The following is an 18,410-nucleotide window of genomic DNA, read 5'->3' as shown; positions in this document are numbered from 1 at the left end:
GATGATATTTGTGCCATCTACACATAATGAAAGTGAGGGGCACCTCCATAAGAAACGACCTTGCTTCTGTCTATTTAAATTAGAGCCTTAAGGGAAAACCACATGCTTTTAATGGCCTTTAATTGGTTAAAGAGAACAGTAAGTTCCCTCCCAGAAGCTTGAGAACGAGCTCCTTTCCTTCCGGATTTGTTTCTTGGTTAACCAGACTGGGGAACAAAAGAGTTGTAAAATATTTGTTAGGCTGCAAAGCTTAACAAAGAAATGTTTAACAACACTGATGATGATATTGATTTCTTTCTCTCCATTTCTGCTTACTCCCTGATGCTAACTCCTTGACTTGTGGCTGTTTAGTAGCAACGGGAATCTGCAAAGTCCAGGAGAAAGTGGCCCTCATTGACCACTGACTGCAGTCAGTTCTGCCTAAAAATGCCCTGGTAGGATCAGCCCGCATTTCTTGCCTCTTCGGTAACTCAGACTCATTCGCTTTATATGTTTGTTTTCACATGTACGTGTCTGTCCATCCAGCCCCATTTTAAAAATCCAACTTACCAAAATTCAGACTTAGAGGGCAGAAAACTTATAGTAATTTATCCATGTTAAAAAGGTTCTCCTCTGCTTAAAGGAATCACAGCAGGATTACTTTAAATTGTGCATTTCTAATGTAAAATGAGGAAATGAGGTCTAAATATAGATATTACATCTCTTTAATTGATGGCAGTTTTTCACACATATCCATATTTATATACTTATATGCCATCTTACATTCTTGAGGGAAAGAAATAAAATTACAGAGTTTGAGAGCTGAGTGTCTTTAACGTTCTTGACAATTGCCCACAGTATCTTACAGTGCTTTTTACAGAATGGGAGCTCAGAAAGATGCTGTTTGTTAACTGAATGACTTCAGGCTTGCATCACATGGCTGTGTTCATTAGGGTCATAAATTACTTGAGAGATGCTAATTATCTTTTGCCTTCAGTGCTCATAATCGATATATTTGTGTTTGATTTTTTTTTTTTTTTTTTTTTTTTTTTTTTACTATTGCGTATGTTAGATTTCCCAACGGTGAGCATAGGATCAAGGGCAAAGACCATGCTTGTCTTATTTTTCATTGTTTCTTCTGTACCTGGCGTGGTAAGGAGGACATAGTAGGCACTCACTAAATATTTGTTGATTGAGTAGTTGAATAATTGAAAGGGTCTGCTTTTATTAAGGCAAGTTAGTATATTTGTGTATATTCTATAACATTGCTTTGAAACTCTCTTTTCTAAAACACCGATGAGTCACAGAGAAATCACTAGGGGTTCTTTTAAAATAAATGAGTTCGTAGGGACATGATTAATTCCTGCCTGCTCCATAGCTATCAGATCTTATCCCAGTGTTTGCATTCCAGGAAGATGACCCATGAAAAAGAGAGAATCTCCAGCTTCAGAAAGCTTGCAAAGCATCATTAGATTAAGTTGAATATTCTGTTGAGTAAAATTGACCTTATATTAAATGATTTTTTTTCAATAATTACCAGTATGCTAAATTAAGTGCCAACCAAACAACAATTATTACAAAACCCAGGTTAAGAGCAAGTTAAATTCTAAACCTCCCTATTTTGATAAACATTTGGCTGATTGTATCCGTTTTCAGTACTGCCACCCCATTACCAGCAACTCCTAAAAAACTAACTTTCAGTGTTCTCACCCACTCACTCTCCTTTGCATCTCCTTTCCCCACGACTTTAAATCTTCTCATCTGTAACACGGGCTAAATTATACAGAACAAAGTGGATCCCATGCATGCCCTGTGGAATGCAAGCTCCTACTTAGAGGAAAGAAATAAATGTCACTAATTCCCAAAGCACATGGTCCTAGATCCAACGGAAGACATTTACAGTTTCAGTCTACCCTCTTTCCTTCACCCACAAGTCTGTGGACCACAGTTTATATTAGTTACTTTCCTCTCTGGGTGTCAGTCTTTACTCTTCCTTCTTATGTGAAAGGATAAGGAAAAACAGTGGAGAAAAATCTGTATTTTTGTTTAAGGACACAGATAACTTGGGGAGTATTAAATAGTTTTGAGAAAATTTTTGTTTTTTAATTTTCCAGTGTTTTTTCTTCCTCTTCTTTTTTCTTTTTTTCTTTTCTTTAATCCACTTCCCCCACCCTGGAAATTATTTTAAAGTTTCCCTTTGCTTGCTGGCTCTGCCCTGAGTTCTCACTTTCTAGCACTCATCGGTGATGATTGCAACCCACATTCACTGCAGTAAAAGCAAATAGGGAAAAGGCTTTCCTACACCATCTGACCATAGTATGTATGTAGTGAAAATGGGAGAGAGACAGAAACCATAATAGATGTTTTAGCAACACAAACACACACTGTCCTTTTTGCATACGTATTTACTCAATTTTTTCTGGAGGTCTCATGTGCTTCAGTTGCTCATTTATTCTTCAACCTTGGATAAAGAGACGAGGAGATGAGAGAGGGGGAGGGACAGACAGACTTATAGATGACAGATCTGTAGACAATGTTGTTAGCATGCCAGATCTTATTACAGAACCGTGGGAGGTCATGTACGCCATATCCCGACTCCATGGGGACCACCACATTTAAAGCAAGATGAAAAAAAAAAGTGATGTGGGGGTGAAAAAAAACCCTCATGGGCAGCCTTCAAAGGCAGAGACAGGTTGTGACTGGATTAACATTTATTGACTGTTTAAGCCTGCTTTTTTGCTTCAGGACAGAGATACACGAGTTTAATTGCAGAGGCTGTTCTGCCAACTGATCACCAGAGTGGCAACCAAAGCTTAACTAATAGGTCCTTCATTAGTGAAAAGTCTCTATTACAAAACAAATTAAGCATGCTCTGATCCTAACCTACAGGTCCAATGGCATTACGGCAAAGTTTAAGCTGTTAGAGCATTGAAAAACTTATTAAGGGTTAGCGCTGAGATAGCACTTTGCTATTGATTTTACAATACACAGGTATTATGATTTATGGAGTGCTGGTGTCACTCTAACAAGCTGAAGGACACACAATATCATCTCCAGCATCATTAAAATTCAGAAGCCTCTAGAACTAACTCATCAACCACTGTGCATTGTCACAGACTATGGAGCTGGGCTCCAGTTTAAAAATGTCCTAAGCTTTAGGACAGTTGTCTTTTTGCTTGTTTGGCAATCAGAAATATGGAGCTGCCATTCAAAATGTATTCCATGCCTTCAATTAATTATCAGAATCTATTTTCACAATGTATTATCAAATGCATTTTGTTATTTAATTTTGCCTTTTAACATCCAGGAGAATTTTGTGAACATTTTAAATATGCCTCTTTAAGGAAGAAAGACTGTCTACTAGGACAATATGTAATTCAAGCAAGGCTGTAATTAAACCATGCCAAAAATGATTACCTTTATTTTTTAAAATACTCAGATAAATATCTGGCTGCACTAGCTGGGTAATTAATCAATAGATATTCAATGAGCACCAATTAAGCTCAGGTCATAGTAATAAGAGCTAATTGTTATTGAGTATTTACTATGTTCCAGAATTATTCTAAGACCTTTTGTTGTATTCATACATTTAATCCTCACAATATCCTTTGAGATGGAAACTATTTTTTTATGTCCACCATACTGATAGAAATATTGAGGCCCAGAGAAGTTAAGTACACAGCTACCAAATGGAAGAGACAAAATTCAGTAAGACACTCTGACGTCCAAGCATTATCCTGGGCCAATTCCAATAACTAATAATCATTTCTATTAGCAAAAACAGCACTCTTTCAATCAACTTCAATGTCTGTAATTCTGTAACTTGAGGATTAGGTAAAGATGTAAAATTGATCACTAGTTTTATCAAAAGCCTTCCTGTACAGTGTTATGGAGACACTTTTCAGTTCTCTTTTCCCTGAGCTATATACTCCACAGTAAGTATAATATTCTTCTAGACCTAATTTCTGTTCCTTTAATCATTGTTGAGGCTTCCATTTACTTATATCTTTCTACTTTGCATGAAATGATAGATAACCTAACACATAATGTCTTTCTTGTTTTAGACCATTCCCCCACCCCACCCCCAGCCCAGCATCTGTGGTATTTACAATCAGTGTTGGCTTAAACAAATTAAATTACAAACTTTTAACTTGTTTACCAAAGAATGTAAATTGGTTAAGTTCTATGTCTATCTTGTACCTGCAACTAAAGAACTTGGGACTGGTGTAGCAAAACACATCTTTTCCAAATTTCTCTCACCTTTTTGGAGGCCCCAAAGCATGGCCCTCAAAACAGTGTTATAACCATATTATTGATTCATATTCAACTTTACAATTCAAGATCATTTCCTGTCTAATGTGCATAGTGAATCATTTTCTAAATTTTATTTGAGATTCCTTTTCCCACATACAAGCATTATGTATTCCGATTAAGGGTTGTCCCAATTATTATAGCCAGTTTTACAATTCAAAAGGTTATTAGATTTCAAATTTTGCTTGTCATTTCCTCTGACCATCTTGGTGCCATTCCATCATGTAAGTCCCAAAGAATTTCAGGGATAATACATTACAGATCGATAGTTGGCACCTAAGGAAGACCATCTGCCAAGCCAATACTGAGTTAGAAAAATCTTCTCCTTTGTTATCTATCCATCCAAGTAGGTTGAATGTAACTTATCAATCCCAGGGAGTTTCCGTGGTTCTGATTATCTTCTGATCATGCTGGTCCTTTACCTCAAAGTACCTTTACATTCACTCTCTACTTATAACATCACAATTCATTGTTAATGGTAGGGCCCAAGTATCATCTCTTCTGGGAAACCTTCTGTGTTTCCTCAAGTTAGAATTAGTCACTCCATCCTTATTTGTTTCCCTATGTTAGCAACTTAATTTTGACTGAATCAAAAGACTCACTGAAAGGAAGTCGGATATGAAATCAGAGTTTTGCTCAAGTGCAGTTTTGCTGCGTTTACTCAGTTGGTCCCGGGAGCTGAGAATCTTCCATAATATTCATCACTAATACTTTAGTCTCATTTTGACATCTTGCAGTATTGTTTTCTGAACTTGGGCTCTTTGGTCTTCATTTAATCAAGTTGTTTTTCAATAGCTTTTATCTTTCTCAAATTAGCAATGAGATAAAGTTTCTTGTGTCCTTAGTGGTAGTTCCTTTAAAATATGCAGCTTTCTGAACTCCTTTGTCTCGTGAGATATGCCTAATTGTGTTTTCAGTCTTATTTTGATCTACAAGATCCTTAAGAGCTGGTTGAAACCTCAGCAATAAGTTAATCCAACCCCTTTATTTGTAGATAATAAATTAATCTGGGGAAGATTGAAGAAACTAACTTCTAACTAACTCATCCAGCTAGTTAGGGTGACACAAATGGATTACAATGAGTGTCCTGTTTCCAAACCTGAAAGGGACAAATTAGCCACACCTAAATGTGGAAAAGTGAAATAGACCACAGTGGTGCTGGTCACATGGGATTTTATTGAATCAGCCTTTACACATCCATGTGCTTTGTTTCAATGGGGTCATTTCTGACAATCCCCCTAAGTTTCCTAACTCTGATTTCTGAAAATTAATATTCTGTGTTTACCTGAGTTTATTTCCATTCCATCACAAACTTGAACTCTAAATTCAATTCACCTTCATCAAGGATGTCTTAGTTTCTATAGCCTCACCTATCCTCTCTTCTCAAAGAACAAACCACACAGCTCATAAAGATTACTCTGTTTCTGTACATAACTTGTCATTGCATGAATAGTCTCCAAGTCTTTGCACATGGAACGTTCTCCCCAGCATTGCCCATTACAATCCTAAATCTTGTTCACAACTCATCTCAAGTTCTTTTTTTTTAATCACATTCAAACACTTCCTTCAAAATTAATTATTTAATCCTCTCCCTTCTCACAGTACTTCTTTAGTCCCAATGCTAGCTCCTTCTTCAGTCTGTTTTCCATTAGGATTTCTTTTTTTATTTATTATTTTCTAGACTGCACTCACTAAAGAGAGATATTTTCGTTTGAGTACTGAATGACTTCACAAAGCATGATCTAAATAAATGTTTGTTGAATTAATAAATTAATGATAAGAAAGGTATTTTGAATATCCATTGCTTTCTACACAAATAGATCTAACCCAAAAACTCCAGAAATGTCTTCATTTGTTAGTCAAGGGATTTTTTTCTTTCACAAAATGTATCACATAAAGAAATTCTACGATGTAAAAACTAAGTATGTTATAACATGCTTTATATATCATGAACCTGTATTGCTATTTCTAAACATGACTTAAATTTTATATTCAATTATGATAAATTGTAATTTTTGGATTTCCTTACCCTAATTATCTATATACAGTAGAAGAAGGACAATTTTAAATACCTACAATCTCATTGAAATATAAATAACTTTATAAAACATTATTATAAACCAGTTTCAAGGTTGTTGTTTAGATAGTGTCAACTCATTCCCAAAAGATTCAAGTGAGAACAGAGAAATTCACTCTTTTGGATGTTTCATCTAAACAAAGGCAGATATTTAAATATTTGGGAACACCAATGTAGCTGCCTGCATATTCTTTTCTCTATTTGAGGAATAGTCCGATTTTGTCCTCACTGTTAGGTTAAAGGTGTTCTCACACAAACCTAGACATGTCTTTGCTTCTCTTCATCACTTATAAGTTCTGATGTCACCCTTTCACTCCTTGAATAAATCCGGTATCAGCCCCAGCCCATATAAATCTGTTCTGCCCCTTTGCTTCTGTCTTCATGTACAGCACACTGTAAATAATCATAATGGAGTGGTTGTAAACAGTTCTGTGGTACACTGGAGACCCCTATTGGTGAGACTCGGGCAGTGAGCACGTAGCCTGATACCCCGAGGAACAGAAGCTGGGTAGGCTTCTGCTCAGCTCCTTTGGGTTCCAGTAGAGCCCAAAGAGACACCATTGACGATTTTTGCATACTGATTAATCAGTTTGTGAAAGCAAATGTGTGTGGGTTAACTGCACTTTGTGTTTGTATGAAGACATCACTAAATAAGAAAGCAATACAAATGACAAAATAATGTGACCTGCAATTTTAGGGCAATTCATTTCCCATAGATAATAGACAACAGGGATACATGCAGCATTGCTGTTATATAAGTACATATTGATCGAATACGGCAAAGCAGCCACAGATTCCCAGTCTCTTGGAGTAAATTATATGTTTCATATATCCAACTTTAAAGACAATACTGTATTGCTTTCAAATATTTCTGTGGTAGAGTTTCATAAATAACTAGGTTTTTGCAGGATCCTTAAAAGATACCCTGCTTAATAATTTAAAAGGTACTAGTTTAGAACCTCTGAATGTTTACAATAAAATATTTATTTCAACCATAAAGGAAAAGTTAATTTATAATAAAAAAAAATGATTACCTCTCAAACATTAAAATTAATTTGATGGCTTAAAAGATGAAACAGCTAGGGTTTCTATTATAACTAATCTTAAAGGTATTATATGAGGCCAAATGCACCGTAAATCTTCATTCATTTGGGATGGGGGACTGTCTGAGAATGTTAATTTGTACATGTTGTCCAGTGTTTTCCCTCTTATATTTTTCACATCTACCTTTTAAAATACAATGTTAAAAGAATAATAACAACATGAATAAGACACCTATTTATTTCAAATATTGGCTATAAAGTTGTTTTTAAACTTCGGCCCTGTCCATGCTGTTCTGAAAAAGCAAAGCTCATCAGCTACCAAATGAAAAATGTCTTTGTGCTTAGACTTGAAATATCCATATCCTTTAACTGGCATATTAACATAAAACATCTTATTAAACAAAAGCACTGCTAATAGGGGGGGAAAAACGTTGGGAAAAAATTTACAGACACAGTCAGTTCTTGATTCACCTTTGTTATTGGTTTTGTTAACATTTTCATACTTGTTTTCTTCTGTTTGATTTTTCCTTTCAAATGAAATTGCTATTTCTCCCACCTTTTTCCTCTCCTTCATCCCACCTCAAAACACACACACATACACACACACACACACACACACACACACGCACGCACACGATAAAGTAAATAAATAAATAAATAAATAAATAAATAAATAAATAAATAATATTTTAAAGACCCGCAATCCTGCTCTTGCCTTGAGGTGAGGCTCTTATTGTAGGTCAGAGCCTGGGAGTGAAGTATAAAAACCAGATACCTGGGAACTCAATATAAAATACAAATTCCTGTTCACACACTGTGATCGTTGATGATCATTTATTTCTTTGCCACATATATGAAATTGCACATGCCTGTGTAATTTATTCACGATGAGTTCCTAATCTTATTTGAAATGAAAGAAAATGTTTTTACTCTTCTACATGCAACTGCCACTAACCTGCTCGGTATGGTTTATTTACAAGCTCAGACTGAGTCCCATAAGCTGAAGCCTAAGAGGGGTTATGTTTGAGGAAGGATCTCCCGTTTTAGGAAATACACTCTTCTCCTTCTCCCCACAAAGTTCCCAAGTGAACGTGGCCTAATGGAACCAGCACTGAAGCAATACTTTCTTGACATCAAGTTCTGAGTGTGTGACTAGGGTACGGGTGGGATGCTGGAATTTCAAAAAGGTCAGAAAGCCATAGGGCCCAGGGGCCTTGAGGTCTAATCTCAGCACAGTTGCCTCTGCCACCACCTTTCCTGAGTGAGTTTAAAATCAAACAAACAAAACAGTGATTTTCTTGAAGTTTATGCACTATCTGAACTATCTGGAGTTGATTAATAACTGATTTTTAAATACAGAGTACGTGAAGCTAAACTCTGTGCTACCTTCGTGGGCTATGGGGCAATGCCCCACAAAGTACAATTCTAGAATACATACTTGGAGCTAGCTAATGATCCCACAAAAAGCAGACTTATAGTAACACATTCCTACCCAGTCTCTCTTGGCTCTTGACAACTGTTTTCTCAAACTCTGAGAGATGCAGGATGAATGTCTTGTATAGCCACTATTTCTGTAAACATTAATGACAAAAAGAAATATTATTATAAAGAATAGAACTGCTTTATTCAGAGAAAAGAACAGAGAACAAAAGTCTGAAAGTTCAAAGAACCAAATGGTCCCAGCTCTGCCACAGCTAATTCCATAATCTCTTTCCTACCCTGCCCATGTCATACGTGAGAAACGAGGGGCATGATGTGTGTAAAATTGCTTTGAAAAGCTGTAAGTTCTGTCTCCATGTGGGGGTTAGTATTATGCTTACTACTGTCAAAAAATGCCAGTGCTGCTCATTGCTATTAGCAAAATCCAATTCCTTTTGTTTGAGTTTTGCCTACAGAAAGCAATAAAGTGAAATAAATATCCATTAGTCAGTAGTCAACATATATTGGAACAGCTGAAACACCAAATCTTTTTCCTCTAACAGCAGAATGCTAAACTAATGTTATTTCAGGAGTTGTGGGGGGCAGGAGGGGAGGCATTGCTGAGTTGAGGTGTGGGTAGGTTGGGGAAATGCAGCTGGGATGGGACAAAAACTCCTCTTCCTAGTCCCAAGCAAATGTCTCCACTGAATTCCACTCAATTTAATCATGCCTAAGATAAGAGTCAAAAAGAGGGTCAGCTTGAATGGAGGCCTGTTATTGGTCAGTGTTAAGAAGATATTGATAGAAAATGTAATGCAATACATTTTCTTCTGCCACACATTTCTGAATAATAGCAATTTGCCAACTAGCTAACCACCTCAGCATAAACACTGCAACGCTCGTGCTGAGTCTCAGAAAGCCTGCTTGTCTGCAAGTGCACAATATACGAGGCAAATCACCGTAAAGCTCCGTGCCACCGTTCAGTGCAAACACTCCTTAGGTCCTGCTGTGACTTGGCATACCCCACCGGACAGCTGGAGACTGGAGAAGAGGGGCTGCTGCCAACAACGTGTTACAAGGGATTTGAGAGCCATTTTCTGGAAACCAACAGTCCTGTGCTTTCTTATTTCATGGGCAGATATTGGAGGAGCTGCATATAGATACATTGTGATGCAGTGTACTGTCTATTTATACCTGATATGATATACAATAAAACACTCCAACATGTTGCAATCCCATTTGTGAGCTCGAGCAAGGAAAAATAGGGAGACAGTTTGCCATAGCCTTATGTGATGTCTGATATAATTTTGGAAATCAGCTATTGCCCCAAACAACATTTTATTACATGCATCAAAAAGATTTAACTTGCTAAGGATCACATAAGTGTACTCAGAATATGCTTCATCGCTAAGACTCACTACAGATAGATGGTTTATTGTACATCTCATTCCTTCCCCCACCCCCAAGATTGCTTGCAATGAAGTGTTACCAGAGATCATTAAAAAAAGATTGCTCATTTTATGTAGCTTGAATATATAAAATGGTAGTTATCTAAATTCCAGTGGCAAGAATGTTTGGAAGACAATGGCAAGAAATAAATGAAAGTGAGTTAAATCAAGACGACAGGCTCTGTAGCAATTAGTCTAATGTAATATCATTTTTAATGTAAAGAAGCTACACTTTCTAATTTTCACTAAAAGCCCTAGGTGCTGAATGGGTTATAATAAATGCATGCAATAAAAAACAGGTACACTCATCTTATAAAGCAGCCTATTAACCAGACTGCTAGTGCTGCAAAATCCAGTACACAGTAAACAATACTTTTTCTGTTAGAATAATGATGCAGAGTTTACTCTTTTTATACCATGCAGCATTTAGGGACCACATCCATTTACCAAAATAATACCAAATTAGTACTGTAAATATTGAAATCAGACCTTTCAGGCTAACCAGTGGCCCAATTTTCTCTTCAATCTGCTCTTAATCTCAATTCATCAACAACACTACCTTATTATCGAACTTTGACAGCCAGCTAAGGCTTTTGATAAATTATACATCTCAAGCCAGATTTAAAATTTGAAGCTCAAGTGCTAATTATCTATACAGGCCTAGTTAATAACGAGATTTCTTGTTAAGTATCTGATCACAGCATGGGCATCATTTGTCAAGATCCTCAAGTCTACCTTAGAGACCGGCTCTTCGAATCCTCCCTTGCCTACCATATGTAAAATTGGGATCTTTGTTTCTATAATAACCTTTTATTAGGAAGCTGACATAATGATTAAGTTCGCTGTAGACACACACAATGAATTAGACAATTACCCTTGCTGCTTTAAACCACTCAGACTCCTAGCAAGACAAAATAATTAATATTGAATTTTAATTTGATGTGTTCCACATTTAAACCCCAATTTGCCAAGTACACCTGGAAAGCTGCCGCTGTTTCTTTGCAGTTTGTGCTGATGAAATAAAGGCCCCCGCAGTTTGAATGTAAAAGCACAGAAGGCACGATGCGCCACGATCACTTCTCAGTGGAGCACAGAAATTTCTAGCATTAATGGGAAAGGTAATTACCTGGGTCTAACTTTATAGCCTTTTCTCTAATGAAACTATAATCTCCCAGGCCTATATACTTTAAGCATTTGCATGATTTTAATGATTTCAGTGCCATAACTGTTGGTATACCCAGTCATTTTGAAATGAAATGTCTTAAACACAAAAATGTTAATTATATTAACAGGCTATTCTTATTGGCACAGAGTAAGGCTGAGTCAGAGAGGAGCACCATTATAAAAACAACCAAAGGCAGCATTTCTCACATGGCCACAAAAAAAGATGAGCCACGGGAGTAGAAATCCATTTCCTCTTGTTCATCGTCTCTGCAAACTTCACCATGACTCTGCATGGCAAACAGGCACAGATGCTCACGTCCTTTTGACTTTGCTCCCACCCCCGATCTTTTCCAGAACGGGGTTAGGATGGGTGTAACATGAAATATTTTCACTCTCTAATCAAATTTCCTTTTGGAAAATGATTAACCTTCTTGGTTGGAGCATTTCAGTGTCATGGGAAGGGCTGGGTATTCATGCAACTTTTCTTTCCTGAAAAGGCTGAGTTTGGGAGAGGAAAGGAGACTGCAATAGCATCGCATAGTGCCAAGACTGAGATGCAGGCCTGAACTGAGTTATCTGTTTTAAGACCTATTAAGCCAACTCTTGTTATTACAGGAAAAGAATAAAGATTCACAATCCATTTATTATGAACTCTAAAAACCCTTATTCATCCAGTTCAAGCAGCTTACGTGCTCCTGAGTCCGGTGGCCAAGTCCAGAAACAATGGCTTCTCTGCTCTCCCTCAGTTTTCTTTACCTGCCTCCTTTCCCATAGACTCACTGCCTCCAGGGTCCCTCCCCAAGTGGAGTGACAGCCAAAAGAGAATCTAATACTTCTGGATGTAGGGGAGCCAAGGAGAATTTTTTTTATTTACAGCAGCCATTTGGTTTGTCAGGTCTACCTGGGACAGAGAAGGGTTCATACAGTCTCTCACCGAGGCATGGACCCAAAGATCCTCAGCCTTGGTTCTACCATCAGTGCCAAATCGAAGGTACTTATGGTGAGCACATCCCTCCCACCAGTTCCCTGCAATACCCACATGACCACAGTCATGGAAAATGGTTCCTGAGCTTGACCTTGACACTGTTAAGTTAGAGGTGAAGAGCTGCTTTGTTGATACCACATTTCCGTGAAAATAAGACCGGGTCTTATACAAATTTTTGCTCCAAAGGACGCATTAGGGCTTATGTTCAGGTATGTCATCCTGAAAAATCATGCTAGAGCTTATTTTATGATTAGGTCTTATTTTCGGGAAAACATGGTAGGTGTGAATCCGGGCTTTGAAAGTTTAAAACTATGCAACCTTGGACAAGTTAGGTAACCTCTCTAAGCCTCAATTTTATTAGGAGTACAATTAGAATAACAAGGGTCTACTTCCTAGAGTTGCTATGAGGATTACATAACATAATATACATCACATTCTCGGGACAGCTGTTGGCACTAGTAAGTGCTTAATAAATATTCGCTGCTACTAATAGTGTTAGTTGTCATTGTTGTTAGTTAGAAAAGTGTTGCAGGTTATTATTTAGTAGCCCTTAAACAGAGCATTTGCTTTTGGACATTTGGCCACCACACAATTTAATGAAGATCACAAGAGTAACAAGTCTATAGTCAAAAATACTTCTCTTCCTCAGGCATGAATTGAAAAATGGAGCCACAAGTCTAAGTAATATAATTGATGATTATTAAAATAAAGATTCTAGGTTTAAGAAAAAAACTAAAAGGAAATGCAATACTTTTTATATTGCGGTGAAAGACACAAAACAGAAAATTTACTATCTTAACCATTTTTAAGTGTACAGTACAGTAGTGTTAACTAAATGCACATTGCTGCATAACAGATCTCTAGAAATTTTTGTCTTATAAAACTGAAACTCTATACCCAATGAAAAACAACTCCCCTTCCCCCCCGTCCCTGGTAACCACCATTCTATTTTCTCTTTCTAAGAGTTTGACTACCCTCAATACTTCATCTAAGTGGATTCATGTAGTATATGTCCTTCTGTGACTGGGTTATTTCACTTAGCATAATATCTTCAAAGTTCATTCATGTCATAGCATTTGACAGGATTTCCTTCCTTTTCAAAGCTAAATATTACACTGTATATGCTACATTTTCTTCATCCAGTCATCTGTCAGTGGACATTTAGGTTGCTTCTACCTTTTGGCTCTTATGCATATGCAATGAACATGGGTGTGCAAATATTTCTTTGAAATCTTATTTTCAGTTCTCTTGGATATACATCCGGAAGTAAGACTTCTGGATCATGTGATAATTCTATTTTTAATTTTTTGAGGAACCTCCATACTGTTTTCCATAAAGACCACCATTTTGCATTCCCACCTACAGTACATAAGGATTTCAATTTCTCCACATTCTCCAAAACACTTGTTATTTTCTGTGTTTTTGATAGTGGCTGTCCAAATGGATGTTAGGTGGTATCTCATTATCGTTTTGATTTGCATTTATGATTAATGATATTAAGCATCTTTTCATATGCTTGTTGGCCATTTGCCTATCCTCTTTGAAGGAACTTCTAGTCAAGTCCTTTGCTCATTTTTTAATTGGATTATTTGTTTTTTGTTTTTGTTGGGCTGTAGGAGTTCTTTATATATCTGGATATTAACCCTATATTAGGTTGTAAATATTTTCTCCCATTCTATTGGTTGCCTTTTCACTCTGTTGATTGTTCGTTTGCTGTGCAGAAGTTTTAAAGCATGATGTAGTCCCATTTGTCTAGTTTTGCTTGGTTTCCTGTGCTTTTGGTGTCATATCTAAGAAATCATTGCCAAGACCAATGTCAGGAAGCTTTTCCTCTGTATTTTCTTCTAGGAATTTTAAAATCATTACAAGTCATATGTTTGGGTTTTTTATTCATTTTGAGTTAAATTTTGTATATGGTATAAGGTAAGGGTCCGACTTCATTCTTTTGCATGGGAATATCCAGTTTTCCCAGCACCATTTGTTGAAGAGACTATCCTTTTCCTATTGTGCAGCTTTTGACACACAATCATTTGAACATCATTTAACCACGTATGTGAGAGTTTATTTCTGGGCCCTCTGTTCTGTTCCATTGGTCTATATGTCTGTTTTTCTGCCCATATCATACTGTTTTTATTATTGTAACTTTTTAATATGTTTTGAAATCAGAAAGTGTGAGGCTTCCAAATATTTCTTTCTCAAGATTGTTTTGGGGAAATATATCATGTTTTAATGTTATTGTAAATGTTGCTATCTTTGCTTAGTGGGACTATGGGATACCTATCTGAATTCTGCAGGTTGCATTTAATAAGCAAACATTACAAATGAATATAAATTGGTATAACTCGGGAGGGAAAGGAAACATTCTTCATTTCATAGCTGCATAATTTTGATTCTAAGTCTCTAGTTCTGCTAATGATAGAAAACTTAGTGCTGTTAATTTCAGATATAGTTGATGCAATAAATTTTTTGTCAGTTTGGAATGATGTTATCAGCCCAGTTTCAATATAGTACTTAGCAACATCTCCAGTCTGCCTCTTCTTCTCACCTCTTGTCTGGACAACAGAGGATGCCATTGAGGGGGTATTGGGGTTGAAGAGAGCTGGAAGATCTCTCACCTGATATTGTCATTGGAAAGCCACCGAGGCCCACCCTGGCCTGGCCCCTGAAGGATAATGCCTGATCCTTGCTCTGACTGGTGACAATTCGCTAGACACTGGAATCCTCTGGCTTTCAGCCCAATATTTGTGATGGATAATGTCCCAGAGATATAGGCAATTTTCTTTCCCAACTCTAGTAAAAGGTCCATAGGTATATTTTCAATGCCAATTTTGATGCCCTGCCATCTCAACTACTCTCCCAGTTGGCAATAGATATGTCTGCAAGGGCTGATACTCAAAAACAGATCCCTCTGGGGAAGAAAGAACAGACTTACCCACGACCACCACTACCACTCCCTGCTGCCTATCGCAGATATTCCCAACTTCAAGAGGAATTTGATGGATTGAAATGATAGGGGGATCAGTTGCAGGAAAAAGAAATAGAACATAAAACTTAATATATCAAATTATTACTAAACCACAAATTAAGAATCCATTTATCATCCTGATATAATTAAAGGAAAAAATAATTTTTAATATTCTGATGGGCCCCTCTTTTGGGAAAAATATGAAGGGAACATTAGTAGAATGAGCTACAGATCCATTCTTGCAGCTAGTCTTAGGGCCACAACTGTCATTTCCTTCCTTTCACTAACTAGTCTAGATTCACCTCACCCTCAGCTACCACCTCTACGGTCTTAGTGGATAACCTAGTAATGTGACCTAGAACCTCACCCTGTGCAATGACCACTGTGGCCTTCTCAGGTCACCATTGCTGTACTTGTCCACTTACTATGAAAACTGATAAAGGGACTTCCAAGCGGCACTCGAATGGATCACCTGGAGACCAGCATATTACTCCCTGCCCCCGTTGTGTAACTGCGGCCTGCTACCACCTAATGGTTAGTGTCGGTCACTCCTGCCAGAACAGTCATTCATCTTCTTGCTTGCTTATTCATGGACATAAGAAGTCTAAGGGCCCAGGCAGGAGCTGTAGTTTATAGTTCAATGGAACTCTTTCTAGATCCCCTGGTGGAAGTGTTACCCCCTTTGGGAACCTGAACCTCTAACACTGTAAAGCCCAGATTTGTGGAGATGAGATATACAAATTCCCCAAGCCAGTCATTGAAAATGATGGTAAGTGGGGTCAGCTGCCATCCTGCACTTTCCAGACCAGTGTATTCTTCCTATTGAGGAAGCAGCCACTAAAAATGTTCTTTGATTTCAGGTGTACACTGTGTCCCAGAGGGTGGCAGCCACCTTCTAAAGTGGCACTTTCTTCAGCTGTGACTTCAGCTGTCCACTCCAATGCTTTATCAGGCCACCAGCTTTGGGGTAGAGCAATATGTAATGTGACCAGTGAATCCCATGGTCACGGATCCTCTCCCACACTTCCTTGCCTAGAAAGTGAGTCCCCCAGTCTAATGTCAGAGTATGTAGGATCCCATATCAGCGGAGCAAACTCTTTATATGCCCTCAAATAGTGGTGCCAGAGGCGGTCCTATAGGCAGGAAAAGCAAATCCATTCCCGGAACATGTGTCTGTTTCTGTGTGAATGAATCCCTTTCAGCGTGGAAGAGATCCAGTGTAGTCAACTTTCCACCAAATGGTTTATTGGTCTCCAAATTGCGCCCTATTAGAAACTCAGCCAAGGATCCCACACGGGTAGGACCAAGCATGTCGTTTTCAATTATACATTCAGAGACCAGGAAAATGATCACCAGATGGGTCTGCAGACCCAATCTACCTACTGGGAACCAGCCTAACTAACCCACTGTGGCAAGTACTCCATTCATTTCTTACCTGGCTCCAATATGCCCACACTCTAGCAGGAGGCACGTGAGGATACTGATGGTCTCCTAGTGTTAATGTCAATTAGGATCCTGTGTCCCATAATTCTTGACATTTTTGGGTGCTCAGTGCTCAGTTACCCAGGTAAATGGCAGGAGACTGTTTTAAGGAAAGAGTAGGGGGATCATTGTTTAAACCTCCTGTGGCGTTGCAGGATCCTTCAGGGAACTGAACCTTTGATTCAGCCAATATATTCCAGTCCCCAAAACTTGCTCAAGTCTAGAAAATGAGAAAGGGATTGTGACTTTTGTTAGGAAAACTAAGATAAGGGGATTGAAAATTTAAAAGTGTAAGGATTCAAGCAACCAGAAGTCTCCACGAGGTCAAAGTGCAGGTGTGGGGGAGGTAGGGTTATAACAGAATGGAGGAGCTTGGAGTCAACATTCTAATTCAGAGGAGTTCTAGGTAATGGTGGTCTTCAGAGTGTGTTGTCCAGGAAGTGGGTGGCTGAACTGGAACAGAGACATAGGGACATGGAGATGACAACATCCAGAAATTGCAATGCTGGTGTGATAGACTGAAAAATGCCCTCCCCGCCAAAAAAAAGAAAAGGTATTCACATCTTTCACATCCTAACCCCTGGAACCTGTGAATATCGCCTTTATGTGTCAAAAGGGGTAGGGGGATGGCTGTTATAAATGTGTGATTAAGTTAAGGATTTTGCGATGAGGAGATTATCCTCGGTCATATGGGGTGGGCCCTAAATGCTGATCTTTATAAGAGGGAGGCAAAGAGATTTTATTTTACATACTCAGAAGAGTAGAGGCCATATGACCACAAAGGCAGAGATTGGCGTGATATGGCCACAAGCCCAGGGATGTTAGCAGCCACCAGAGCTGAAAGAGGAAGGAAACAAATTTTCCCCTAAAGCCTCCAGAGGGCACCTTGATTTTAGCCCAGTGATGCTGATTTCAGACTTCCAGCCTCCACGACGGTGATAGAATACATTTATGTTATATTTAAGCCACCAAGTTTGTGGCGGTATATTATAGTGTATAGCAGCTACATTAACTAATGTGACTAGGTTTTTGAGTGTGTTATATGAAATATTCTAGGTTTACCTTGGGTTGGATAAAAATTCTGTGATGGTTAAGAGGGAGCAAGCAGAGAGCTCGGTAATGACGCTTCCAGGGAGGAAATGCTAGGCAGTACGAACCTCAAAAGACAAGAGAATTTTTAAAAGAAAGTGGAAGGGTAATTGTCTAGAAATGGCCGTGAGAGCGCAAGGTAAACACCACCCTCCCTGGCTGCAGGGATGTGAAGAAATAGGACTTTCCCCTGAAGGCAGCATTAGGGGAAGATCTATTAACTTAACACGTGGACTCTGGATTTAAATTTTAGAAAGGTGTTAGGGCTGTGGAGGTGTGAGGATAACTTTCTACTGTTCTTTAATACCAGTTCTTTAGAATGTCAAATGCATTAAAAAGTGTTTAACCTACGATTTTAAATACAGAATACTGTAAGCCACATGTAACTGTGACCATTATGTATCTTTCCACATTGCAAACAGGGGCAAATCCAGGTTTTATGGGGGTT

This window comes from Rhinolophus sinicus, chromosome 17 (assembly GCF_057876585.1).
Source record: "Rhinolophus sinicus isolate RSI-liver-muscle chromosome 17, RSI-T2T, whole genome shotgun sequence".
NCBI classification, from domain to species: Eukaryota; Metazoa; Chordata; class Mammalia; order Chiroptera; family Rhinolophidae; genus Rhinolophus; species Rhinolophus sinicus.
Note: the sequence above shows the minus strand (reverse complement) of the source record.